Source organism: Eurosta solidaginis, chromosome 2, assembly GCF_040869045.1.
Source record: "Eurosta solidaginis isolate ZX-2024a chromosome 2, ASM4086904v1, whole genome shotgun sequence".
NCBI classification, from domain to species: domain Eukaryota; kingdom Metazoa; phylum Arthropoda; class Insecta; order Diptera; family Tephritidae; genus Eurosta; species Eurosta solidaginis.
Genome location: NC_090320.1, coordinates 213,491,859 through 213,507,756, shown reverse-complemented (window position 1 = coordinate 213,507,756; position 15,898 = coordinate 213,491,859). Strand labels below are relative to the sequence as shown.

At 34.8% G+C, this 15,898-nt stretch overlaps 1 protein-coding gene across 6 annotated transcripts in view; it reads left to right on the top strand.

Moving 5' to 3' along the window:
* The window catches only part of Rtnl1 (Reticulon-like1), a 140,312-nt gene that overhangs the window by 67,675 nt on the left and 56,739 nt on the right, over positions 1 to 15,898 (top strand). Inside the window, exon 1 of one of the 6 annotated variants that reach the window (XM_067767050.1) lies at positions 11,299 to 11,422. The exons of 4 other annotated variants lie outside the window; for them this stretch is intronic. The gene's annotated coding sequence lies outside the window, so the exon portion shown is untranslated. Of the gene's footprint in view, positions 1 to 11,298; positions 11,423 to 15,536; positions 15,626 to 15,898 lie in introns of those variants that run through there. One more of the 6 variants, XM_067767051.1, reaches the window with a different exon arrangement.

Below are 15,898 nucleotides of genomic sequence, written 5' to 3'. Positions count from 1 at the left end.
GATAACGGTTGGTTGTACAGGTATAAAGGATTCGAGATAGATATAGACTTCCATATATCAAAATCATCAGTATCGAAAAAAAATTTGATTGAGCCATGTCCGTCCGTCCGTCTGTCCGTTAACACGATAACTTGAGTAAATTTTGAGGTATCTTGACGAAATTTAGTGTGTAGGTTCCTGGGCACTCATCTCAGATCGCTATTTAAAATGAACGATATCGGACTATAACCACGCCCACTTTTTCGATATCGAAAATTTCGAAAAACCGAAAAAGTGCGATAATTCATTACCAAAGACAGATAAAGCGATGAAACTTGGTAGGTGAGTTGAACTTATGACGCAGAATAGAAAATTAGTAAAATTTTGGACAATGGGCGTGGCACCACCCACTTTTAAAAGAAGGTAATTTCAAAGTTTTGCAAGCTGTAATTTGGCAGTTGTTAAAGATATCATGATAAAATTTGGCAGGAACGTTACTCCTATTACTATATATATGCTTAATAAAAATTAGCAAAATCGGAGAACGACCACGCCCACTTAAAAAAAAATTTTTTTAAGTCAAATTTTAACAAAAAATGTAATATCTTTACAGTATATAAGTAAATTATGTCAACATTCAACTCCAGTAATGATATGGTGCAACAAAATACAAAAATAAAAGAAAATTTCAAAATGGGCGTGGCTCCGCCCTTTTTCATTTAATTTGTGTATCCTAGATACAGATTGAATGCCATAAGTCGAACAAAAATGTACCAATCCATGTGAAATTTGCTAGGGGCTTAGATTCTAGGACGATAATTATTTTCTGCGAAAAAGGACGAAATCGGTTGAAGCCACGCCCAGTTTGTATACACAGTTGACCGTCTGTCCTTCCGCTCGGCCGTTAACACGATAAATTGAGCAAAAATCGACATATCTTTACTGAACTTAGTTCACGTACTTATCTTAACTCACTTTATATTGGTATAAAAAATGGCCGAAATCCGACTATGACCACGCCCACTTTTCCGATATCGAAAATTACGAAAAATGAAAAAAATGCTATAATTCTATACCAAATATGAAAAAAGAGATGAAACGTGGTAATTGGATTGGTTTATTGACGCAAAATTTAACTTTAGAAAAAAACTTTGTAAAATGGGTGCGACACCTACCATATAAAGAGAATAAAATGAAAAAGTTCTGCAGGGCGAAATCAAAAGCCCTTGAAATCTTGGCAGGAATACTGTCCGTGGTAGTACATATATAAATAAATTAGCGGTACCCGACAGATGATGTTCTGGGTCACCCTGGTGCACATTTTGGTCTATATCTCGAAAACGCCTTCACATATACAACTAAAGGCCACTCCCTTTTAAAAGCCTTATTAATACCTTTAATTTGATACCCATATCGTACAAACACATTCTAGAGGCACCCCTGGTCCACCTTTATGGCGATATCCCGAAATGGCGTCCACCTATAGAACTATGACCCACTCCCTTTTAAAATACTCTTTAATAACTTCCATTTGATACCCATGTCATACAAACACATTCCAGGGTTACCCTAGGTTCATTTTCCTACATGGTGATTTTCCATTATTTTGTCTCCATAGCTCTCAACTGAGTATGTAATGTTCGGTTACAACCGAACTTAGCCTTCCTTACTTGTTAGTTATTGTGATTAACGTCGACAATTCCTTAACTCATTAGGTGGTATCTTAAGTCGAAAAAGCTAGAAAGTTCCTAGAAGTTTGCGTAAAAGCAACAATCTTTCATAAAAGTAATAGTTTTATCCTTGAAGAAAAAATTAATATATTGGTTTGTGAAGGACAAGTCACGCGAAATATGGAAATAGTAGGCGGAGAACATTACAATGAATTATCCTTAAAAAGATTATGGAAGAAATATATTAAATACGTCCTCTCATTTTCGAATTGGACGACCGCGAAAGGCCAATGTATGCGTTGATAGGAATATCGTCATCATGGCTCTTCTGAATACATTTAAAACTGCTTCAGAAACTTACGCGGAATTGAAGGATAATATAAACATAGTAAGTCCCAAAAATCAGGAAGATTGAGTAAAAACTGCGTTAGGGCAGCAGTGAAGGATTCTCCGTATATAATGGTGTGGAACGCATTAAAAACCGCGAGAGTTGCTTGGATTTTGTTAATGGGGAGTCAAACTAACTCCACCGCCTACATTGACAGCATTCAAGACAGCCCAGTAATCTGAACACAGCTGTGAATCCATATTTTTGTATTTTTGGGGCTAACCACGCGTTACAAAACTGAATTGAATTTATTTATTTTACGCCATTCAGAGAATATGACTCATCCCCAGTCGCTCCGAGGCCATTTTCTTTTTTCGCAGAACCAGCTTAGTAGGGATGAAGGATTTTTGTGCTAGGAAGCTGGTTTTATTCTAGACGGGGACCATCTAATTATTTTACCTCAGGGGACGGCGGACCAACAATATTATAGTTTTCATTTTTATACTATCATTCAACTCCGCGAAAGTTTCTGGAACAATTTTAAATGTATTCAGAGGAGCTATCCTGACGATATTCCTATTAACGCGTTCTGTGGTCTTTCGTGGTCGTCCACTTTGATAACGTGTGAATAAAGTAACCTATTCAATATATTTCATGCAGAATCTCCTTAGGAATAATTAACTATAATGTTCTCATGACGCTTTCCATATTTTGCGTTATTTGTTCTTTTTATACACTTATATAAATTTTTTCTTCAAGGAATTCTTTAAGGAGTTATCGAAGTACTATGCAGCTGTAGTGACTGTAGAAACGCCGTAAGAGAGAAAACAGTTTTCTCGGCTTTTTTTGACCGTAGGTGTATATACACTAGACTGAGTCGATTTATTCTTGAGCCCAAATCCTATCGAAAAATCGATGGCGCGATATCGGCTAACTTTCGTCCATACAAATCGACCCAACCTAATGTACACATACATATGTACATATTTATATCTCCACTCGACTACTGCCTTTTAATCAACGTTATGTCAATTAAGTGCTTAAATCTTGTATGCTATATCTTCTAATTATATATCGTCTAGTCTGTTATCGCCAACTTTAAATGGAAAGTTGTTGCTGATAATAACTTTTCTTATCGCTACACAACAATGTAGATAACGTGTGACTTGATTTTTTACCTTTTAATAGTCACAGAAGCATTTATGAAATTTGTCATATTAGGTACATATATTTAAATTTAATCTTACCCACCCAAATTTTACACCATAAGACTTATATTATTTTATCAAACGGCTTTTAACAGCCCGAAAATGTATAACATGCATAATTTTATGGGAGAAGGTCCATCCATCCATCCAACCACCGTACACGAGCGTATAAGTTTTCGTAGTTTAGACTATACATTCACTTTCAAACTCTGATCGGCATTAAAAGTTAGGTTAGGTCAGGTTGAACTGGCCGTTCAATAAAGACCTCACATAGGCGAAATGTGTCCACAATGTTACCAAAATTTGTTGGACGACCAAACGAAACTAAACTTCGTCCTCTTGGCAAATACTAAAAAGTTTTCCAGCACCTAGCTTAATTGCTGCCTTGAGATTTGGCAACACTGCGGCCCTTTGCTTTGACCTTGCGAGAACAGAACACGATCACAGAACATGCTCAACCGTTTTTCCTGCAGCTCGCACTTCCTACATCTGCTGTCACTGACGCCAGAAGGCAGTGTCTAGTTAGTATGCCCATCTTGAGCCTTCAGTCCACCCTATGAGCAACTATACGAGTGTAATGTCGATTTGCACATGAAAGGAAAAAAAAGTTCACACTTTGTATAGAGGAAAATCTAAAACCCTCATCAGAAAAAAATTCTCAAATCAACACGAGAGCTACAATTTTTATTTTGTTAGACTGAAACTGGGCCCGTATTACGTGTTACGATCCGTGATCGAAACTCATTTTTTAAATCACAATAGCTTTGAAAGGTGGATCGGACTAATGGCATATTTGAAGTAGCAACAAATACTACCCGTTAGATTCATTCTTCATTACAATTTTTAAAAAGAGGTTGACAGTTGCATAGTTATTGCTTGAGTCAAAAGGGTTTTCAGTCACTGATCGTAACATGTAATACCGGCCCTGATTGGTTTCCAAAACTGCATACTCAAATAAAAAGTTCAAAATTTTCGTTAAATTTTTTTGAGTTTTAAAATTTTTGGAAAACGTTTTTGAGTTTGGTTTGTATTTATATACAGTTACAAAATTGATCGAAGTTATTTCTCAAAGTATCGATATTAAAAAAACTAAGAGTTTAATTGACGAAGTTTGATAAAATTAGCAACTGCTTCTGTTCGTTGCTGTTATGTATTAGACCGGCCCATTTGAAAAACAATCTCCAATGTTTGACTCCTTGGACTCAAAAACCTTTGAACTTTCTTGGTTTACATCGTTTCCTATGCTTTGGAGGTCACTGAACCTAGGGTACCATCAGATTTGTTTTCTGACTCTCAAGATAACAAACCCTACTTTGAAAATGTTAAACAAAAAAGTTTTAAAGATTTTTACTTTGAGACCGGTACTCTGACTATTAACTACTTAAGTGTTCTTGCGTTTGTTTTTGAGACCCAAAATTACTCTGGATAATATAAAAACACTGTGAGAATCTCGATTAATGCCTGTCATACGTTTTCCATGTCGCTGGACCCGATACCCCCAATTATATGCGAATTTTCTGGAAAAAACTAACAATAACCACTGTCATATATTTTACTACCGTCTACACAATTTTTTGCAGGGTTTAACTTTACATTAGACTGGGTTGGTCCCTATATCTAATATATAAAATTCTTCTGTCAGGGTTTTAGAGGCTGAACTCCTCCGAAACGGCTGAACCGATTCTCATGAAAATTTGTGAGCATATTGGGTAGGTCTGAGAATCGGCCAACGTCTACCATTTTTTCGCTACGTGTCTAGGGTCTTGAGATCAAAACGTGGACCCGGGTACCCCTAGAATGTGTTTATACAATATGGATATCAAATGAAAGCTGTTGATGAGTGCTATAGTACAGGATAATGTTCATACCCCTGGGTGACTAGGGTCTCGAGATATAGGCCAAAACGTGGACCCGGATACCCCTAGAATGTGTTTACACAATATGGATGTCAAATGAAAGCTGTTGATGAGTTCTATAGTACAGGATAATTTTCATACAACTGGGAGGCTAGGGTCTCGAGATATAGCCCAAAACGTGGACCCGGGTACCCCTAGAATGTGTTTATACAATATGGATATCAAATGAAAACTGTTGATGAGTGCTATAGTACAGGATAATTTTCATACAACTGGGAGGCTAGGGTCTCGAGCTATAGCCCAAAATGTGGACCCGGGTACCCCTAGAATGTGTTTATACAATATGGATATCAAATGAAAGCTGTTGATGAGTGCTATAGTACAGGATAATTTTCATACAACTGGGAGGCTAGGGTCTCGAGATATAGCCCAAAACGTGGACCCGGGTACCCCCAGAATGTGTTTATACAATATGGATATCAAATGAAAGCTGTTGATGAGTGCCATAGTACAGGATAATTTTCATACATCTGGGAGGCTAGGGTCTCGATATATAGCCCAAAACGGGGACCCGGGTACCCCTAGAATGTGTTTGTACAATATGGATATCAAATGAAAGCTGTTGATGAGTGCTATAGTACAGGATAATTTTCATACAACTGGGATGATAGGGTCGGACGGAGGGAGGAGTGAATAAAGAGATTAGGAAAAAGTGTAGAGGGGTAGGGCAGAGTTAGACGGAAAAGGCTTATTAAAATATATGCAGATAGACCAAATTTAGGACAGAACAACGTCTGCCGGGTCTGCTAGTGAAACATAAAAGTTCTTCTCTAAATTTTAAGCTTATGTTTCAAAGGATCTCGGACAAACTTGTTTAATACTTGCAGTTATTTCAGATCCGATTATTAGAATAGAGATGACATAATTTATTTTTTTTGTTTTCATTGGCGTTGAGAAACTATAATTTCCTCTAATATCCTTTTCAGCTTTTCAGTCATTTTCACATTATTCGATTTTTATAGTTAGGTTAAAACAGTATCAAACTTTAAGATGGCACTATAAGGAATTAAAAGAGCTTCTCAAGGACAAAATAATGACATATTAATTTTAAAAATCTGAGAATTTTTTTTTCATTCAAAAATGTTCGGGGCCCTCTCAAATAAGCTTCAAATTTGGGGACAAACTTTTGTAACTTTTTTTGCCAACCCAGTCTAATGTACATGCATATATTCATCTCTGCGTATTTAACAATACATGTATATAATGTTTACATTTACAATTTCAACAAAGCTCTTTGTTTACATAAGGGGTGCCATGGCTAATACTAATACTTAGCACATAGAGAAAAATATGTACCTAGAATAAGCAATTTCTTAGTTGGATTATTTCTCTTACGCTAGTTAAGATCTCGTGTAATGTAGAGATCATGCACTCTACTTACATTTAAAATATACGTTTATTGTTATACACCTGCGTGTAAAATAACAGCAGCGAAAATTATTTGCAAATTGTACCAGTTGATTTCTTGTTTGTTGTTTTTTCGCCAATTAACAAAAAAAACTTTAATGAATTATGTAACGTAAATCCATTTCAAAAACGTTTTCGAAAGATTTGAAAAATGTGAGAAAATTTGAAACATTTTCGAGAAGTTTTAAAACTTATTTAAGAATTTTGGGAAACGTTTTGAGCATACAGTTTCGTAGTCAAATCCATTTTAGTTGTCACTCAAAATTCGCATTGATTTTTGGCAATTTTTTTTTATTTCATCCGAATGATATATAAAATTGTTTACACTTTGTATGGAGTTAAATCCAAAAGACCCTTTAGATAAAAACGTTTTAAAAAATCAAGGCGCATTTCGAGAGATTTCCAAATTGTATGTTTCCCAAACTCTAAATAAAAATTTCGAAATTTTCATGAAGATATTTAAAAACTTCAGTCTTTAAAATGTATCGACAACTGTTTCGAAATGGGTTACATACTTTTAGTAATACAAGTCATTAAGGTATTTTTTTTTTTTAAATTAGAAGAAGAAAATAACTGATACAATTGCAAATAATTTTTGCTGCTATTATTTTTCTCCCAGGTGTATGTGTGGATATATAAGTATGGTACTACAAGTATCTTATCAATTTTATTATACTTTTTTCATATGACATTATCTGTGCCCTTACTTGCTTGCCTCGGTACATTTGATTATTGCCTGATCATTGTGGTGCTCTCAAAAATGCATTCACGCACACAAATGTGTAAATTATATGCTATGTACAAACATATTTATATAAACATGTGTATATATCTCAGGGAGCGGAACTATTACACCGGCATAAACAAATGTGGTCTGAACTTTTAACACGGCCCACATATTGACTTGTAATGTATCTTATAATTATAAACGGATATGTGTGTCTGTTCGTTTTATCGACGTCCAAGGTGCATTACCGATTCTTTGTCGTCATCCACTGTTTTTCTGGCTAAAGGAAATTTTTGAAAAAAGGTCGGAACTACACCCCCAGGCAATGTAAATATTCAGCCCAATTCTAAACGAAAATTCCGTGCGAGTTTTCTCCCTTCTCCCATTCCTCGTATTCTAAATAAAAATTCCTTGCGAGTTTTTTCACTTCTCCCTTTCCTCCTATTCTGAACAATGTTCGAAAAAGCGGAAACCGGTTATGGGAGAAAAGTAGGTATTATGCATGTGAGGGAGAGGGAGATTTCTCTGCCATTTCATAGGAGTTTTTTCACTTGTTAAATTAAAGGGAATGCATCAAAATAGTTAAAGGAAATTGGTTCTTTTAAGAAAGAACACTTATTTGTACAAATTTGTGCTAAAAGATGTATTTATATTCTACCACAATATTCTCACTTCTAATACAACAACAACTACAACCACAATATTCTTTATTTTAAGTTGAAAAGTATATCATAAGCAACGGTAGTGCTCTTGGTATACAAATTTGATGCAGCCATCCAGAAATTGCGCAAGGATTTTTTAATAAGGCTTAAATAGATTTTGGCATATGATGAAGGACGAATTCAACTCAACTTGGCCGCCAGAAAATTGCTTTGCTGAATGAAAGCAGGCAACTCCGGCAGATTTGTGTGGGGCCGTCTTCTTCTTATGTCCGCTGTTGATGTTGCTGTGGCACCAATTCATTACTCATTTCAGTGAATACCACATGAAATGCAATAAATACTGTGCAATGTTTATATTTTATTTCTTAATTTCCAACAAATTTGCAACAATAATTAAACTTTTCAATTTTTAAAAAAAAATAAGAAATGTGCAACGAAATTTCAATTGACAAAACAGCTGACTTCGAAAATTCGAAATTCCTATTCCCCAATTATTGTTCTCCCTAGGAGAACAGAATTGGAGGAATTTTTCCGCGGGAATAAAAAAATCCGCGAGAACAAAATTCCGCGAGAATATTTAGAATTGATCTGATTATTTTGCCAAAAATCCTGGTCTCTTTGACTCAAACTATTCTCATATAAGTTAATGTACTCTTCATATTCAACTGCAAACAATTTTTGAAAAGTGGGCGGTGCGCGCCTTCTATTTAAAATAATTTATATTTGCTATATCCGCTCTTATTTGAAGCAGGGATCCAATATTCGGTATATATACATATGTATTTCATATATGAGGAAAAGATGGTAGAAGAGTTAGTCGGAATAAAAGTGAGAGTAAGGATTTAGCCTCCGATTAGTTTAGTGTGGACTAAAAGGACTTCGTAGTTTTCCGCGATCCCTTGCCAAATATGGTTGGAAGACAAGTTGGTATCGGCGTTGTGCCATCTTCAGTGCCATTATTCGTTATCGTAGATATTTTTTGATCATACCTGCTTAATGATCTTTTTATTAAAAAATCTACAGTGGCTCCCAGCTTATTTCGTGCAGCTATAGAACAAAACTGTTGAGCTATATCGAAAGGAAACTAGTGTCGGTGTCAAAAAAATTCAAATGCACAGTTTTAATAAAAATATGCTTCTATTTGAACAAATACATAAATTTCACCTCTGTGCTGATTATTTAATAAAAACTTAAATTATCTCAAAAACCAAGGTCACAGCTTATTTCGTGCACTGCGCCCTGCCTTAGAAAAAACTTCTTTTTATTTAGTTTAGTACCTCGTATGACCACCTTTTTGTTAAATAACATCTTCAAGATGATTTTCCATAGATGCAATTAATTTTTGAGCGGCTTCGGGTGGTACCTTATGCCTTTCTTAGACAAGAGTAGTTTTTAAATCGCTAATCTTACTAATCTGCCTTTGCCGTGTAGCCGATTCCAAAATTGACCACAATTTTTCAATGGCATTTAAGGCAAGATATTGTGGAAGTGGATTCATAAGGTGTGGACAGTTCCATATTACCCATGCCTGTACAATCCCGGATTTGTGTTAAAGGTATTTGTCTTGGTTATTGCGAAATCAATCACGTACACCTAAATTAGGGGCGATTCGCAATAAATTGCCTATCGTAAGGTTAAATACAAATTTTTTGTCCATTGTGGCATCAAAGAAAGTAATTTTGCCAACTCCAGAAGCAGCCAAGTAGGCCCAAACGCATCACACTTCCATCGCTATACCCTACAATTGCCTTCAAAATTTTATTTTTGAGCTCTGAAATTGCTTAACACCGCACGTATCATCTCTGAATCAATATTTTTATATATTTGGCTTATATGGCATGATTAAAGTGAGGTGTAAAGCAAATACAGAGCTCAAAAATAAAAAATTGAAGGCAATTGTATGGTATGGCGTTGGAAGTGTGATGGGTTTCGGCCTACTTGGCTGTCTCTGGAGTTTGGCAAAATAACTTTCTTTGATGGTACAATGGAAACAAATTTTTATTTAACCTTACGAGAAGACAATTTGTTGCAAATTGTCCCTAATTTAGATGTACGTGATCCATTTCGCAATAACCAAGACAAATACATTTAACACAAATCCGGGATTGTGGCGGGATTGTGCAGGCATGGATAATATGGAACTGTCCACACCTCATGAATCCACTTCCACAATCTCTTCCCTTAAATGCCATTAAAAATGTGTGGTCAATTTTGGAATTGGCTACACGGCAAAGGCAGATTAGTAATGTAACAAATTTAGTGCAGTTCCGCTTATTTGCAACCTTCTACTGACGTTCGAATCACTAAACTGTTGAATAAATAACTCCACTATTCAATAATGCCAAATGGCCTTTATTAAAGTACTTAACAATAACACTTATACTTCGCAACTGATAGCTTGCTTAAATCAAACTGATTGGTCGTGCCTCAACTGTTGCTGCTTTTATACTGTTTGGTTTCCTCGTTGGCATATTTCTAGGCGGTTCTATTTCTAGAATTTACTAGTTAGTTACCAGCTATAAAATTACCAGCTATAACTAAGTTTATAGCTTCTCATATGCGCGTGTTAATATGAGTGATACTTACACAAATTATTGCCTACTTTTGGGAGTATCTCAGATATATGTATGCATGTATTTGTGCGTTGCTCTCCGCTGCTTGTATGGACATATGTATAGACATAATGATTGATTTATTGATGTGCATACAAGTCACTGCTTAATATTAGCTTAGAGATGGTAGTATCCCTTAGTGTTGCTAATATTCGTCACAGTAAGATTAGCGATTTAAAAACTACTCTTGTCCAAGAAAGGCATAAGGTACCACCCGAAGCCGCTCAAAAACTAATTGCATCTATGGAAAATCATCTTGAAGATGTTATTTAACAAAAAGGTGGTCATACGAGGTAAAACTAAATAAAAGTAGATTTTTCTATGGCAGGGCGCAGTGCACGAAATAAGTGTGACCTTAGTTTATGAGATAATTTTTGTTTTTTTTTAAATAATTAGCACAAACGTGTAAACACATGAAAGTTAAGTATTTGTCCAAATAAAAGCATATTTTTATTAAAATTGTGCATTTGAATTTTTTTGACACCGTCACTAGTTTCCTTTCTATATAGCTCTACAGTTTTTTTCTGTAGCTGCACGAAATAAGCTGTGAGCCACTGTATATAACCGTTATTCACGGTCCCTAGTATTTATATGTACTTCAAATCAATTGTAGAACAGAATTACAATTCAGCTTCAGCAAACGCCCAAGCGTTGACATCAACATTGACGTCGTTCGTCTCGCTTCGCCACGTCTCCTGCTGCATCTTTTTGTCGTTTGTCGCGCTTCTTGTGTTGTACTATTTGCTAGTGTTGTTTTTGTTGTTGAGCTCAGGTACAGATCCTCGATTCTGTAACCAACAACCCTTGTGGAATATATATGTATGGCATATGTATGTAGCAAAATTAGTTAATGTGTGTCGATCGTTGTCTGGTTAAGGTTCGCTTTTCTAGTCGTCAGCTGTGCGCGGTACACGTAAGATTAATTTTTGACGAATCTCATGTGTAGTTATCGATAGTGTGCCCGTGATTTTTGTTTTCAACATTATAAAAATAATAATAAAAAAAATTTATTTAAAATTGCACGTGATTTTCGGAGTGCTATTTATTGAGCTACTAAGTGGGTTGGACGTTGGGTAGCCTATAATAAAATTAATTTATCAAAGCAAGGAAAAGATCTTAATAGTGAAATTCTTAAAAACGTGTTTACATGTAAAAAACATATTTAGGTACTATACATATACCAGAAAAATTGTATGCATTTGCACTCGCCTGTCTATATCTATGCTATTACCGAAATTTGTCAAATTCGCTTGTGTCTATTTTAAAAAGTCTCGTTTTCTAAAGTTTAGTTTTTTTTGCATAATTTATGCGATTTTGTGCGAATTGTTCGTACAGTTATTCACGCTGCAAATGGGACGGTATATTTGTTTATTTTAATATCTTATAAGGTGTCTATTAAAAACCCGTTGTTAATTATAAGAAAACATTTCTTAATTAAAAAGTTACGCTTCGCTGATATGTACTTGTCAATCATACACAGGGTTGCCAGATTCGATTACATATTATGTATTTGAAAACATTGTGACTTTCGAGCCATATCACTGTCGATACCGATCTTACTCTGAAACTTAGATCTTATTATCCTACCAGCTTTAAAAACGTATCAATATAAATTAAATTTTCAGCTAAGATGGGAAGTTTTTAAATCAATTCTAGGATATGTAGCTTGACTTTGAAAAAAAAAAATAAATTAAGAGAGGGTCCTCTTCCGGCAAAGTCTTAGATGGCGATTTTCGAATTGACAGTCAAAAAGGGGCTATATTCCACATAGCCGTCGATTTAATATTCTTAAAGTTTCTCAAATGTAATACATCTTAAGGATCAAACACATTCAACTTTTGCGTCGTTTTGGCGTTTACGTTGCGTTAAAAGCTGACTTTGATCACACATGTATTTATTGTTACGTTCTCAATCCACAGGCAACGTAACGGGAATGCCAAAGGAAAAGCAAAAGAGTTCAAAAACCTACGTTTTTCCATGCGCTCTCATTTGTATTTTTATACTCAGCGTGCTTTGCACACAGAGTATATTAACTTTGATTGGATAACGGTTGGTTGTACAGGGATAAAGAAATCGAGATAGATATAGACTTCCATATATCAAAATCCTCAGTATCGAAAAAAAATTTGATTGAGCCATGTCCGTCCGTCCGTCTGTCCGTTAACACGTTAACTTGAGTAGGTATTGAGATATCTTCACCAAATTTGGAACACGAGCTTATCAGAATTGATTGGTATTGAAAATGAGCGAAATCGGATGATAACCACGCCCTCTTTTTATATACATAACATTTTGGAAAACACAAAAAACCTGATTATTTAATAAATAATACACCTAGAATGGTGAAATTTGACATGTGGACTGATATTGAGACTCTTCATAAAAATTTATAAAATGGGCGTGGCACCGCCCATTTGTGATAAAATCAATTTTACAAATTTTATTATTCATAAATCAAAAATCGTTAAACCTATCATAACAAAATTCGGCTGATAGGGTGCTTTTACTATGAGGAATGCAATGAAAAAAATTTACGAAATCGGTTAAGGACCACGCCCACTTTTATAAAAAAAAATTTTTAAAAGGGTCGTGGACGAATAAAATAAGCTATATCTTTGCAAAAAAGAGCTTTATAACATTGTTATTTCATTTCCCAAGTGGATTTATAACAATAAATAGGAAAAACTTCAAAATTAAAAAATGGGCGTGGCACCGCCCCTTTTATAACTAAGCAATTTTCTTTGTTTCGGGAGCCATAACTAGGAGAAAAATTAACGGATCTTAATAAAATTGGGTACACATATTTTCCTTATAGCAGAAAATGTTTCTAGTAAAAAACGACGCGATCGGTTAAAGACCACGGCAACTTAGATATAAAACCAGTTTAAAAGGTTATAAAGACACCTTTACATTTTATTTTGTTTATTTCGAAAGATATTTCCATATTTATGGGCAAAATTTGTTATTTTGTAAAATTTGATCAATGAAAACAAATCCAATTTTGAGTTTACTTGCGTTCATTGTGGCAGCAAACTTCCATGGTGCGTTATTTTCAAGTGACACCAGCACCAAAACGACGCAAAAATCGAATGTGTTCGGGCCTTTAATGATTTGATAGCAATTGGACCAATATCGTTTTGTTAAATATCTTGATTTGATTAATGCTCAGAGAAAAGATAATTTTTTTTTAAACGCGAAAACATAGTCGATCTCGGGCTACTTTGCGTGACTAAAAAATATAGAAATAATGAGTGGCCTTTTTAACAAAACAGTACGTATTGATAAAAATTATAAACTCAAATTCTGGCTTTTTAAAAAATTATTGCTTTCGAGAAACTTCAGTAGCGCCATTAACTAACTTTTTTTCACTTAACAATAATTTTAACCATACTGTTCACTAACTTTTGTCAATCCCAAACTCTATAAAATAAACCCAACTGTTATCGTTGTTGATTTGACAATTTTCAGTTTATTATGGTCTTTGTTGATGTGATTAAGCGTTAGAGAAAGTTGGTAAAATTTAAAAGGGAAATTTAAGTAAATGCCATTTGGGTTTGCGGCGCATAGTTGGTCTCGAAACGCAAATGCAAATAATGCAAAAGTGGTGGACCTTGCTGTTAGACGCCATTTTGAGAAAAATATAAAAATGACAGTAAAGGTTCAAAAATGTCAAAAATACTTAACTTTGCTGAAACCTGCACAAAATTTGTGGCGCGAAGAAACGATTATAGTTGTTTTTTCTCAATTTCTCATTGACCTTTTCGTAAATTTTGACATTTTATTACCAGATATGGCAGTTTTTCTCAAATTGAATAAATACTTAACAAGTGTTGGTAAAACTAAGTTAGTGAAATCTCTCAATCGACAATGCAACCAAAAATTGATTACGGCAAAAGTTAGTGAATCGCGCTACAGCACATTTACTAAATCAGTACCTCTGGTAACCATTAGTATGGTTGTATGGTGTAGCCTTTTATTGACAAGAAAGTGATTCGTTATACTGTTTCAAAGAAACGATATGAATAACAACTGCTTCCCAAAAAACTAAGTTCACGTCTTTATTAGCCGACAAACCCAACTTGGTATTCTGGAGATACCTACGTTTCTAGTTTCTAGTTTTGGTGCAGTGCGATGCACCCACTTAGTTGCGATGCCTCTCTCGCGATTTATAATGTGAATACTTTTTTGGCGACCTGAACAGTTGGCATAATTTGTGCTGGTACGACCACCAAAACCGAATTAAATAAAGCAGTTCTTAACACGTTGGCTGCCCGTGTATCATCGGTGATCACAAAAAAGCTCGTTCTTCATATTCCAGTGGTGATCACATCAAAAAACTATACCCAGCTACCACTCATATGTATGTTGGGGTATTTTAAACGAGTTATAATTTACATTAGGAAAATCATTTAGTCAGTTCACAACATCTCTCTTATTCGTCGTATGTGCTATGTTTTATTCAAATTTTATATTGAAAACGATGAAAACAACTCAAATCTTAAAACTTTACTAATACGGCACTCTTGTGAATTGATATCGATGTATACGACGAAGCCAGAAGCAACTGCGGCGAACAATCAAAATGAAAATCGGAGCACTGGTGTAACGACAAGTTTTTATAAATCTACCCTTGTATCACCGGCGATATTTTAAAACCTGGGGGAGTGCTTTTGTGCGATCACCTTTACACTGGCAGTCAGAGATCGAATTTCGTTATGCCCAAGGTGCTTAAAGTAAGCTATTCAATTATTATTTTTTTTTTTCAATAAATCTCTATTTTGAATATACGTTATTGAAATGGTGACCCCTTCGAATTGGAAAAGCCCAATATAATTATGTCTACAGCGCAACGAAATTAAATACGCCTCTCACTTCTTAAATTTTTCCAAGGTATGAAGGCGTACATGCGAAACATTTTCGAATATGACTGTCTCATTTTGACTGCGAATAACTGTATATTTTATACAGTTTTTTTAACTATATGGTGAACAGCAAATAGTGTGTACTTGCTGTTTTAATATAGAACGAGCCAAGCGAATCCTCTCACCACTGCCCTTTTAGTATGTCACAATTCTAAACGAAAGTGCACGCTTATATATTTTTACGCATATTTTAAGTAATAATAATTTGGGTTAAAAAAAAACCCTTAAAAAATTAAGTCTAAATTCTTTAGTTCAAATTAAAATTTTTAATTTAATAAAAATTTGTGTAGTGCTAAATTCAAAACTATGTGACACCATTATCCATGCGTTCACTGTGAAAAAAAAAAAAACAGTTGTATTATATAATAATAAATAAGGCGCCCTTAACTCATTGCAGACATAATCCAACGTTCAACCCAATTCTTAATCAAATACATGCGATCAATATTTTAACAACTCTTTCTCCA